Source organism: Ornithodoros turicata, chromosome 1 (assembly GCF_037126465.1).
Source record: "Ornithodoros turicata isolate Travis chromosome 1, ASM3712646v1, whole genome shotgun sequence".
Classification (NCBI taxonomy): Eukaryota; Metazoa; Arthropoda; class Arachnida; order Ixodida; family Argasidae; genus Ornithodoros; species Ornithodoros turicata.
Genome location: NC_088201.1, coordinates 141485496 through 141498467, shown reverse-complemented (window position 1 = coordinate 141498467; position 12972 = coordinate 141485496). Strand labels below are relative to the sequence as shown.

Genomic DNA, 12972 nt, shown 5'->3' with positions numbered 1-12972 from the left:
CCCTTTATCACGGCACAAAGCAATTATGTCAGTCATGCTTGTGGAGGCAAAGCCACGCTTGCCAAAGCAAAAGAGGCAAAGTGATGCTTATGGAGAGTTTTATTATGCCCTACTGCTCAGTGTATGGCTCCTGTTTTGGAACAAACCCTGTTAGCTGGAACAAACGAATAAAAAAAATCTGAGGAAAGAAATATGCCACCTTCAGTTGCCATCGACCAAGCTAACTAAGTCAATAATGGTGGTTGTTATTCACTCTGCTACGTGATTATGTTCATGTTAATTCACCTGTGGTACCAGCTAGCTTCCTTGTAGCGTAACATATATGTGACCGCATGGAGGACAAAGACGAGGAATTAGCTAGTCTGGCGTAGGAGCTCTCACACTGGCATAGCTGGTCAAAAGAAAATGTGGACCATACATCATATAAGACACAAACACCAGTATATTTTCAGCAAGCACTGGTTAATTTCTAGTAGGTGCGGTGCATATAGCGTGTACATGGACTGATTTTTTTATTCTCAGAGAAATCATATTTTTGCAGTTATAATGGATGACAACATGTTCTACATTCGAAGTGGATGTACTAATTAGGTCTCGTTTAATTATTGGAAATAGAAGGTCGGTGCAAATGCAACGCCGGTTTCCCTATGTTCCGCTATAGCTTTCAAAAGTATGCTCGTGACCATTTAGTGCGAGGACATGGCCCCGAAATAATGGTTGTGTGAGAGTAAGTCTCGGAGCGTTCTTTTTGGATTTTCGCTTGAACGTGAGGAATAAACAACGCTGCAGAACTGCAAGCAGCACATTTAATGTAATGTCGCGCAGGATGCAAGTTTTACAGCGATTTCATATTTCAGCACAATATTTATAAGCTGTAAAAATAGGTGCAAGGGTACCATACAATGAAGTAGCTGGTACCGTAAATTTTAGACCTCTTCTTGGCGTGTAATAAACGTACTTCGGGATTTCTGAATGTGAAGATCATAGGAGAGAAAGGAAGGCAAACAAATACAACAGAGGGTGCCATTCATTTCTCGCACTTCTGATTTCAGTTACTTATTGCGCTTGGTTTTCTTCAGTTCCGACATTTGATAACCAGAATTTGCACTGTATATCCACGTGAATAAAAAAGATGCAAAAATTTCTGTGAGAAAATTTCGCGGTATTTAAGAAAATGGCATTCTTAGTTTCCATAGTATTCAAAGACCAGTGAAAACAAAGTGCTTGAAGTATTATGTCTAGATACATCTTTTGCAGCTTTTGCATGCCAAATCGTTATCTAGGAAGGTGCGCGAATCAATGTGGATGTTCCTGAAATTAGAGTCTTATTTCGTTACACTTTGAGACTACCGTATGCTGGTTACAAAAAATTAGGGCACCTCTGCTGACTCAAGTTATTCATCCGAGAGAAAATAGTTTTTTTCTTGCAAACAAACAAACAATTTCTTCACATTCATATGCAGCTTATTTGCAGAAATGCATTTCGAGAGTCCGTCCAGTACGTGTTCCCTGCGTTTATCAGAACGTAGGCTCACAAGGAAAACCACAGGCAGGTTCCGATTTCACGATTCTACGGTTCTGAGGCTGGAGCACACACAAACACATACAGACGGACAAACACAACACATCCACACGGTATCGGAATCAGGATTTTTCGTCGATCGCCACTTTTCAATTCTACGACTTCACAACCAAGGCCGCTGCAGGAGAATGGCGTTGTTCGCGACAATGTTCATAATATAGCAGGTGTCCACCATAGCTGGAACCAACACCGCCCAGTCAACACAACATTGCAAATTCAACGCTGAAAACACGTTGAAAATCAACGATGTGAATGCAGGGTCAACGTTAACAATTAACGTTGATTCAACCTGGCTAATGTCACAGCCAGAAACGGGTTAAATTAACAGCGACCAGAACGCATATTCCACGTAACTGAAACGTAGTTTACGCGTGAATTCAACGTATACCAATGTTGAAAAAGTGGAATAATCAACAGCAAACTGACAACGTGTAATTAACGTGCGATGAAAATGCAAATTACACGTAACTACATTTTTAATTATTATTGAATACATGTTATTTCTCGATGCTTTTATTTCACAAATAGGCATAATGTTCTGATAATAGTCATAAATAATGACACAAGAATATGTTTGCCGTAAGGTTTTATTCTCCTTACATTTGACTAGCACTGCTACATTTTTCCATACTCTCTTGTGAACAATAAAGACAGTTAACTGACCGTTCTAATTGTTGAAATGCACAAGAACCTCGCGGGAAACCACGTCGTTTCGGCATCCAGGCTGTCTTCTTTCTTTGCGACTACGCCTGCATAAAAGTGAACACAAACAAAGCAAAAGATCAATTCGAACAGCTAAGAGAAAACTTACGTTACATCTGTGTACAGGCTCGCCCTTTGCTCAACATCTGCCTTTCTTTCACGCATCGCTCTCTGTCCTGAAATACAAGTGACGATAATTATCACACGAATTTGAAACGGCCAACAACGCTGAAAAACAATTCGGGAGCCCACCATGTAATAGTGGCCCTATTTGCACACTCTACAAATGTAAACACAGTTATGAACTCAAATCCGACGTGCACATACCTGCGCTTTCTCCGAATCACTCATAAACCGCACACACTGGACTTGCTAGCAGCGGCGATAATCTCTGAGTCAGCTTCCTGGTAGTAGAGAGCCCGTCGTAACCGTCATAACCGATTCGTATATCCCAGCAGTGTGAGTGAAACCTGTGCTCACCGATATCACAGTCACCAGCACAACCCGGTTCGAAACCAAAACAAGCCACGAAACAAAGAAGAAGGAGCCGCAAAAGCGAAATAAACTTGAAACGCCAGCATCAGTTAATGGCGGTTACGATCTGAGGAGAATGGCGTCGGGTGCGGCTTCCCCGATTCTCGCTTTGAAAGGAACTGACTTGAATTGGATCCTGGATGGGATTGGATTGGATAATGCAGTTGCTTTACGTACGATAAATCAACGTGATTTCTACGTGTACACTTTGCATGTGAAATCCTGAAGTAAAACTTGTGCAGAAACAACGTTGTTCGTTCTACGTTTTCGGTTACGTTAAATTCCAGCGTAAGTATCAACGCTGTCATAACGTGCTCCATTCCACTGCTGGTATATGAGTGTTGAATCAACGTTGAATTCCTGCATTACAATTAGCATGTTGAAATTTCACGTAAAATCTGCGTGAAATTCATGTTCTCAATTCACGTTTCACATTGTTCAACGATATTCAACGTGGATTTTACATTCTGTCAACCATGTGTGTTGACTGGGCGGGAACTCATTTGGTGACACGACACGAATTCAGAGTTCGAGATACTCAAATTTGACAGGCGAGCAGCAGAACAAATGATTCACTGCAGTGTCAACAGAATCCTGATAGCCGGCGGAGAATACAGTAAACAATTCGTCCAGGCTCGGTACTCTCGTTTCCAGCCCACCGCAAAAAGCCTCACCCTGCGGGGAACTATTTTGGGACGCGGGAGCCAAAAGCCTTCGCTGCTCTGAGGCTGTCGTGCCTGTCGACCAATCAGAGACGATTTATTTTGAAAGTTTGAATCTGAAGCGTTTGTATCGCAAAAGTTGATTTTTACGGCTTTATCTTTACACCGTGGATTTTTTCGTGATTTATTTCGAGGAGTTTATTCTCGAAGTTTATTTTGCGAAGTGTAAACCAGAGTGATCCCCCTCTTGCTGTTTGCGTCGTCTGTTTCACATTGTTGTGTTTGTATCTGGCGTGGCTTGTGTTACCAGAGAGTGAAAGCCGCTTTCTAGCTCGTCCCGGTCCTCTACAACCAGGGGGCGGCTACGACTACCCTCTTGCAGTGCCGTGTATGCCAAAGGGAGTCTGGCCATTAGGAGGAGTATAAAGAAGAGGCTCGACCTGTCAATCAAACTTAGGCGCATTTCATTGGTTAGCGTTTTCCATGGGAGCTGCCGTGACACCAAATTTTCTCCAAGATGGAGGACGGTGCTTGGAACGGCAAAGCGGAGATTTCGTGACAAAAAATTTTCACACACTACTTTAATTTCATACTGTGAGTATATATCATCATGTACGCATCTGCAAAAGCAGCTTCAACTTTCGCTCCGCCATCATTATTTACGCGAAAATGGGATGTTTCGTCGCTAAAGTTAGGCCTAGTTAAGACAGTGATACCCAGAAAATAGCAAGAAGGACGACCCTTATACGTAGGATTTTGCATTATATAATTGCATTTTATTGATGCATACATCTTTGCTAATTTTTGATTCGATCTACTTACACTACGGGATTTAAAACTTCATACCGGCAGTAGTCTGCTACGAAGAAGCGGTTTTGCTGCTCTCATGGCGAATCACTTCTGCCAACAACCATTTCTGCAATTATGAGCCTTCCCAACATGCCTCTCTCCGTGCAGATGGCTTTGATAAAAGTGGGCGCAAAATTCGTCGTTTTGGTCTGTCACCAGTGATATCCATTCCAATACGAATCAATCGAGTTCCTCCAAAATGGTGGCACCCAGTAAATAACGGTGAGGTATAAGTACTGGATGGATGTAATAATAGACAACTGTATTTCGACCTATGATTGGCTACCCAGCAAACACACATGATTCCCAGATCATCCCGTTTTCATCTCACGGCCTCATCGGGATGAGTTGATCCATGCATTGTCCCCCAGATCTCCGGGAGCGAGCAATAGGAAATCGTCCCATATTCATCCCTGTGAGAGCTGCCTGCCAGAATGCAGACGCCGCGAACCCTTCGCGCCTCCAACTGCGCTTGCGCGGTACGCAACTGCGGCTGCATTTCGTAACGTTACTACGTGATCCTTAATATGGTCGTTACCGAACACGATGTAAAATTTATCAATTTCATTCTTCATATTTACGCATGGCATATCCAGTATTTTGTGGTTTTGATAAGGTACGCGACTTGCGCGGCTTCTAGGCGGCCAGTGGGAGCGATATTCAAACGTTCAAACCGTTAGCAAGCTCGTCCGGGTTGCAGGATGAAGGTGTTGTGGTGTGATGTTACAATTGTGAGCGAGTTGTGCGTCGTGTTGTGAGTTGTGTGAGCGACTTGAATTGTGTTCATTTGTTTGACTGCTTGTGAGTGTAGCTGGGAGAAAAGACACCACTCTGGAACCAGACTGTACGCTGAGGTGCCAAAAAAATGTGGATGCCATCACGCACATCTCGACGAAATGTCAGTGTTCCCGTGAGTGAGAGCCTGCAAGCAATACGTTCGTAAGGTACAGCGGCGAAACTAACAATGTGACGGCAACGAGGGTAGCCGGTACCCTCAGTCAGGGCACGATAATACGAGTAACAGCGGTCCAATGCTCTTGGAACACGGCGCGTTTCTATCCCGCAATTCTCAAACAAGTGGTTCGCATGTCACGGACATTTATGAAGACGCTTCCGATGAAGGTATAGAAGAAGTACATGTGTTACACCAGCGAGGGTCACATATGGCTCATTTGAGCAACGCTTGTACGGAACAGGCGTTACCGATGGCAAAGTGTCGATGACTAAAGTGCATGGACGCTTGTACAGATGTTCAGTCACAGGTGCAATTCTGAAGGACACTCTCCACTAACATACATGGACTTGAGCGATGTTCAAGGTAAATTAATCTATATTACCACAATTTAGGAAGCGTAGAGTCAGTATATTTTTCTTTGTAGAAAATTCTGTCACGCCAACTTCTGCAGCATGACTGTTCTCCCGCACTGAAAGACCTCCCTTGTATGTCAAGTGAGTTATTGTTGCAGAACATGATCACTCTTTGTTGAAAATAGGAGAAATGCTGTCACGCTGTCTCTGATGCAGCGTCAAAAATCGCAGACCAATCCAAGATGTGCCGCCTCCACCTACTTGGCAACCTTATTCTCACCGTATGATTCATTCCAGTGTTTCATGGCCTTGCATTGAACGTGTTGTACTTTAACGCTGGTAAAATTAAGACATTCATCATGCAGTGAATGAAGCTGGGCATCCGGACCCTGAATTTCCCATAGGGGTACGCAGAATTATGTATTTCCAGCCATACAAAACGCTTTTGAACATGCTTTCAGCATGGTTGGCAAACCAGTCCAACCTAAATTTTAGAACCGCTGGATGACCTTGACACTTTATGCGCTTCATATCGCTTTCGACATTGTCACACAGAGTCCCACACAGTCCGCCAAGTATACAAGGATGCAATGGCAGACGAGGGAAATGAATGAGTGTCTACTTCAGCCAGTGTGGCAGTCAGCACAGCTGTCTCAGTCCCAGCGAATAAGGCAACCAGACGCACAAACTTCACAGTATGGTATGCCAATAGGGATTCTCCCAAACGATATTGTGATGCGTTGACTGTTGTATGGTGAACTAACTGCAAAGCAGCTGTGCGTATCCCAAGCAGAAATCAACAAGATGAGCGGCCCCTCCCCCGTACTGCTGCAGTGTATATCCTGCACATGGTAGGAACATTTTCCTGTATGTTAGAAGTGCATTGCAGATCATAATTCATTCTGTAGTCAGCATCCTAAAAAAGAAAAAAAAAAGGATCGCGTACTATACCAAGCATGCGATTCCCTCTGTCATTACTTTATTTCCTTTTCTTTCTCCCAGATATTGTGCGTGAGTAGCTGGTGCTCTTAACGAGTGCCTACATCTCCATTTTTCTTCTTTTTCATTCCATTCACGTTGCACATATTTCCAAATCTGTAAACATATTTTTAACACTCTGTACTCGTGAGACAATCATGTGCTTTGACGTAAAAAATGTCATCTCCTGTTTAGATGCCAACATCTTGCAGCGGAGCAGATGCTTTGCACATCGGTCACAGGTGATCAGAATGTTTTATTTAACATAATTATCTAAGTACACAAGGCACAGGTATGTAGCTTTCAACGTTTTCTTTGATTTTGTGGCAGATTGCAACTTTTGTACGTTGTTTCTTCTTCTAGGTCTTGGGGTGTTAATAGGTGCTTCTCGAGGGCTGTCTCAGGGGATCTCCCCACATCGGAAGTAAATACCTCCACTTTGCCTCTTTGCTTGCAGCGAAAGGGCGCAAAGCAATTAACATCATTTACTTTAGCCTTTACAGCTCAAGTGCTCAGAATGGTGCATACCATGAAGCTTATTCAGGAGCACCACACCGCGTGGCTTGACCTCATATAGGCCAAGTTAACAACGGCACCAACGGAAGGGCCTGCAGAAAATGACATCTTCAGGGAGTTATTCTAATATCGTCAAGAGCTTCTGCGATTCGATGTCTCTCTTTACCATCACAAAGGCTATAATTGGTACGTTCTGCACAATCCACGCGCATTGTCTACATGTATTTTGGATAAGGTTGTGCGTAAAGTTCTGTTTTCGTCAGTTGAGTATCTCATGGCTTTTCTTAATGATGCGCGAGCACGTTCTTCTGAGATGTGGGGGCAGTGACGAAAGAGACACCACTAGACTGATTTTGTGTGAACTTATGTCAGATGATGTGGCACAGAACTTCAGCTACAAGGGTCGTAAAGGAAAAAAAAAGAACTTAAGCGCCCTCAATCTGGGGCAAGATTGTCATTCGTATGTACTTTACTCTGCATACTAAAGTGCTCATAACACTCAAATCATGCATTTGCAGCCTTCAAACTGTCTTGTCAAGTTCTCATGCATGCTCAAACGACTAGAATGTAGCCCGCTCGAAGCTTCTGCTTGCCAAAAGTGAAGAGGGGAGTTATACTGTGATATTTTCTGGAGCATCGTTTATCTAATTGAAGTACTGTATACAATATTTTCTTGTGATCTGACTTAAAACGTTGTTCCTTAAAACTTTATTATGCGAGGTAAAAATCGAAGACTTTTGTCATGTACAGTATCTGTCAGCCACATATGATGGAACGAGGAATGTAACAAGAAAAGGCTATAAGTGTTGTATATCAAGAACAGTTGTTGAATGTTTCGAAAAGTAGTATGTTTTGGTCACATGTATCTTTTCCTTGAGACAAATGAAATAGCTGTGAGTAATTGCCTAATAATGCCTTACGTAGCCGATGTTCGTAGCAAAAAGATCGCGAAATTACCACAATACGAAATAATATCAGAAGTGACAATCTGTCACGAGCTTTGTGGCTTTCGATGGAATAACGTCCATGCTTATGTGAAAAAATGTCACCTTTTCTGTGGATTTCCAAGTTGCAACGCGGTGCATTTTTCTTGAAAAAAGAAAAAAAGTGTACTTTGACTGAGACACAGGGGTAGGTGTTTCTGAACCCAGTCTGTACCTTCTGGTTGACACATAGACCCTATATAAGAAGTGAAAAACTTTGCTTTGTTATCCCTAAGTTATTTATTAGCAGCATTGGGGGAAAAACGGGTAGGCAGATTAACAAGGTTCATCAGCTGCTGTTCGCGTAGAACGCTTCGCCTGTTTTAATACCGTGGTTCACATTAGCTGGGACACCCTGTATACAAACATTTCTCAGTTTACTGTTCAACCCACCCTTTTTCTATTTTCTCTTCTGAGAGAGATGAGAGAAGTTTGTGAATGTGTTTGTGAAGCGAGAATAGGTGGAACCTTGCACCTCCACTGAGTTTCAGAGGTTTTTCCAACAGTGTGTTTATGTACTCTCGTTTGTAGTACGTGTTGTGTACAAGGCCATGTGCGCAAAGGAAATAAATATATTTTACTGAAATTCCAAAGCAGTAGTTTCAGTGCTCTTCGCCATTCTGAGCCACGGCAGTGGGCGGGTAGCGGGAGGAGGAGCTACCGCGATCTCTGGGCTGCATGCATGCTTCACTGCAATACCTCAAAAGACGCACGCAGTATCGTCCCAGCTTGATCGCTCGGGTGATCCCCGGGTAGCTTGCGGGGACGTTACTCGGGTGGCCAAGTTGTGCGTTTTTCGGAGTTTTTTCGGGGATTGGCATGCCTACCGGGAACGAACGCATCGCCCCAATGCGTGGTTCGGGGTTCATCGCAGGTATGGATTTTGGTTTGCTGGGTAGGTACCTCAAAGAGTGGGTGGAGCCTTAGGTATAGGCAGGTCCCATTAATGGGCAGACTCCCTTTGGCATACACGGCACTGCCCTCTTGAGCTTTCTTCGTCCCACCGGTCTCTCGACCAGCCTCAAAGGCCCACTTTTGTGTGTGTCTGTGTTTCTTGTTTCTTTTATCTCTCGTGTTCTTTTTTAAGGAAAAGCAAGTCAGCCTTCGCCGGAGAAGCCTTTCCTCGTAGTATTTTTTCAATAAACATATCCCCCCCCCCCCCGCTTTGTTGTTGATGCGGAGAGGAAGCGTCAATTCCTTGTTATCCATACGGATTCCTCCAATGAAATATAGTATTCCTGGACAATTACAACCGAGTATGTTCACCGATGGACGTCTTTTTTCACAAAATTTTATACAGCTTTCATGAGCGCTCATGGGTCTATTTTCTGTAGATAGCGCATCGAGCCTTCTCAGTGTTGCTAGATGACTAAGTCCGCGTCTCTGGGAGTGCAATCCTTGAATTTATACAGGGTGCTTCTTTTTATCTGCTACGAATTTTCATAAAAAGGGGAGTTGCCTTAGGACGCTGTCAATTTTGTCATCGGGCTGCTGCGAGCTTGATGAGGTTGCTACTAGGAAACCGTATTTTCTTTCAATTAGGGGAATAAAGAACGGATATATTCTAATCAACTTTTTAAACATTGACTTGAGGGAGCTCATTGCAATAGCGATATTAATGACTGACGTCCAGATGGTGCACTCGAACCACTGATGAAGTACAAAAGTAATCGCAGCGCGAGCTACGGACCTAGCTATTTGTCCTCAGCAATCTGCTGTAAATCGCAACTGAGCGGCAAAAGAGCGTCAGCGACGTTGACATCTCCGCCCTCACTTAACGTCACAGAAAAATGTCGTACACGATGTAGGGAACCCTTGCGGGAGCTGTGAGCCAGTCAAGTCGTCACTGCGACTTTTTTTTCACGGCTCCCACCACGAGTTAAAGTGTAAATGAAATTCATTCATTCAAATTCATTCATTCATTCATTCAGTCATTATCGCGGTATGTTTCACGATCTTTGGTTTGTTTTTCTTGTTTGCTTTCTTCTCTTCAGTCATATTTTCGGAATCGCTCGCCTCCCGGCCTCGGTGGCTCAGTTGGTAGCGTGTTCGCCTTCTGATCCCGAGATCGTGGGCTCGAACCCGGCCGAGGACGCCAGCAACTTGGCGGCAGGGTACAAGCTGCTTAGACACGCCGTCTTCAGCGAGGGACGTTAAATACGTGGCGCCGTGTGGTGAGCTTTTATCGCACGTTAAAGGACCCTCAGGTGGGCAAAAGCAATCCACAGACCGACCGCTGTGGCGTCGCTCATGATCTCAGGTGTCTCGCGACGTAAACTTCCAATTATTATTGAATTAATCGCTCGCCGTATCACTCCTTTTATGCTGCTGGACGCGGCTATTGGCCTTCACCGGTACGATACGCGCTGATATCTAGTGGCGATGCACAAAGCTCCCTGCAAGCAAAAATAAAATAAAATAAATATCGCGAAACATATCGCGATAAGGGTTTGCATGAATCGCGTATGACGTTTTTTTCTGACATTAAGTGATGCCGGCGATATCGGCGTCCCTGTCGATCTCTTGCAGATCACTTGCGCTTTGCAGCAGACAACAGAGCTGCAATAGTTAGGTCAGTGGCGCGCGTTGCGGTTGCTTTTGTGCTTACTCAGTGATCACGTGGAGATCAGGCTTAAATATCGCCATTGCAATGTGCTCCCTAAAGTCAGTAATCGAAAAATTTATTTAAGTATCTTCGTTAATTAGTCCCCTAATTGGGGAACAATACGGTTTCCTAGGAGCAGACCCGTTGAGTAGTCCAATGATCAAGCAAGAGCGTCCTGAAACAACTCCCCTTTTTACGAAAATTTGTTGCAGATAAAAAGAAACATCCTGCAGCGCTAAAAACTGACATGTGTTCTGATCTCTGTTTCCGCGATGGACGTTAAATACGATGTGCCGTGGGATGAGCTTTCATCGCACGTTAAAGAACCCTCAGGGGGTAAAAGCAATCCACAGACCAACCGCTGTGGAGTCGCTCATGATCTCAGTTGTCTCGCGACGTAAACCTCCAATTATTAGTTTCGTAAACTATACGATAAGCATTTTCCGGTTAAGGTTTTCAGGGTTTCCGCAAAAATTCGTAAACCTTGGGTAACGAAGGAACTGAGACAAATGTTAAATATTAGAAATAAGCTTTATAGAAAGTTCATAAAAAATAGGTCACCCGAAGATCTAGTTATTTTTAAAAAATACCGAAACAATGTAAACTCGAAGTTACGTCGCGCAAAAAAGCTGTACTACAATTCAGTTTTCGAGAATGTTTCTGCTAAGCCAAATATTGCATGGAAGCGTCTTAAATCAATTTACAGTCGGGAAAACTTGCCCTGTCGAGGAGTTGGCCGTAGGTGGAACGGTTCTAACTGGTGCAGGGTTAGCTGGAGAGTTTAACACTTTTTTTGCATCCCTGTCAAACTTACACAATTCCACAGGTACAAGTTGACATTATCCTGGCATACACTCCGTTCCACGCCAAGACCACGGTTTCTTTCTGTTTCCAACAGATTCACAGGAGGTCATTTCAATTTTTAAAAACCTCAAGTATACTAGTAGTTGTGATAAAGACGGGTTTCAGATCCGCCCAATTAAATTTGTTCTCGATATAATTGCTCCTGTATTAGCTTTTATTTTTAACGAAATACTTTATTCCGGTGTGTTTCCGAAGGACATGCAAATTGCAAAAGTGGTCGTTTTACATAAAGGTGGGGACCCTAATGTTCTCAGTAACTATAGGCCCATATCAATCCTACCAGTGTTTTCAAAGGGTTTAGAGAAATTAATCCATAGCCGTCTTTTATCATTTTTAACAAAGAACTCCATACTTTCCGATTCTCAGTTTGGATTTAGAAAGAAACGCTCCGCAGAACTAGCTCTTCTATCCCAGAAAGAATATATCCTTTCCGGGTTCGAAGAAAAGCTCATTACTCTAGGTCTATTCATCGATTTCACCAAGGTTTTCGACTTACTGAATCACGGTGTTCTCTTCTTAAAGCTTGAGCACTACGGTATCCGCGGTGTTCCATTAAATTTAATACGCACTTATCTTCAGCATCGCAAACAGTTTGTTGATATTCAGAGGCAGTATTCGGGAATGCACCACATCACAACCGGTGCACCACAAGGGAGCATTCTTGGGCCACTGCTTTTCATTATCTATGTGAATGACATGTTTGCCTTATCAAACCACATTAAGATAGTAGCTTATGCTGATGACACCGCCCTATTCCTGCAAGGAAAGTGTCTCACAGATTTAACAACAAAGATGAACAACTTCTTATCAACCTTCTACACCTGGTCTACTAAAAATTATTTGATAATTAACCCCCTTAAAACCAAGGCTGTTGTTTTCCACCCACCGCATAAGGCTATTTCCTGTTCCGAATCTATTGTTGTCGGTACAAGCACGATATCTTTTGTCAAGGAGGTGAAGTCACTGGGCGTCTGGTTCACTGATACGATGTCGTGGGATAAGCACGTCGGTTACATCACTAACAAAATATCGCGCGTGATCGGCATTCTAGGTCGACACAGAAACGTCCTTCCAACTAAGGCAAAAGTTATGACCTATAACGCACTGGATTACCCTCACCTCACATACTGTCACCTAGTTTGGGGAACCACAACGCAAACAAATCTTGAAAGGTTAGTTTTGTGTCAGAAGAAGGTACTTCGTCACATAGCAAACGTTCCCTTTTTATATCCAACAGGATCCCTCTTCGCGAAATTTAGCATAATCAGAATTATGGATCTCTATAAGTACCGTATGTCCATTACATATGCAAGTTCAGTAAATCAAAATAATCACATCTTTCTAGCCCTAGCGAATTTAACCATGAGATTATCCTCTTATTCACTACGC

General features: G+C 43.3%; 2 long non-coding RNA genes across 3 annotated transcripts; one reads left to right on the top strand and one right to left on the bottom strand.

Moving 5' to 3' along the window:
• Positions 1-2206: 2206 nt before the first annotated feature.
• On the bottom strand, positions 2207-2894 carry LOC135370082 (uncharacterized). Its single transcript, XR_010415206.1, has 3 exons — positions 2765-2894; positions 2612-2688; positions 2207-2460 (listed from the first exon to the last, which is right to left on the bottom strand). It is a non-coding gene; the product is annotated as an uncharacterized LOC135370082 (long non-coding RNA).
• Positions 2895-5706: 2812 nt separating this feature from the next.
• On the top strand, positions 5707-6619 carry LOC135370071 (uncharacterized). 2 transcript variants are annotated; one of them, XR_010415203.1, is made up of 4 exons: positions 5707-5778; positions 5854-6043; positions 6193-6337; positions 6412-6619. It is a non-coding gene; the product is annotated as an uncharacterized LOC135370071 (long non-coding RNA). The 2 variants fall into 2 exon arrangements; XR_010415199.1 differs by having other exon boundaries at positions 6193-6619.
• Positions 6620-12972: the final 6353 nt, after the last annotated feature.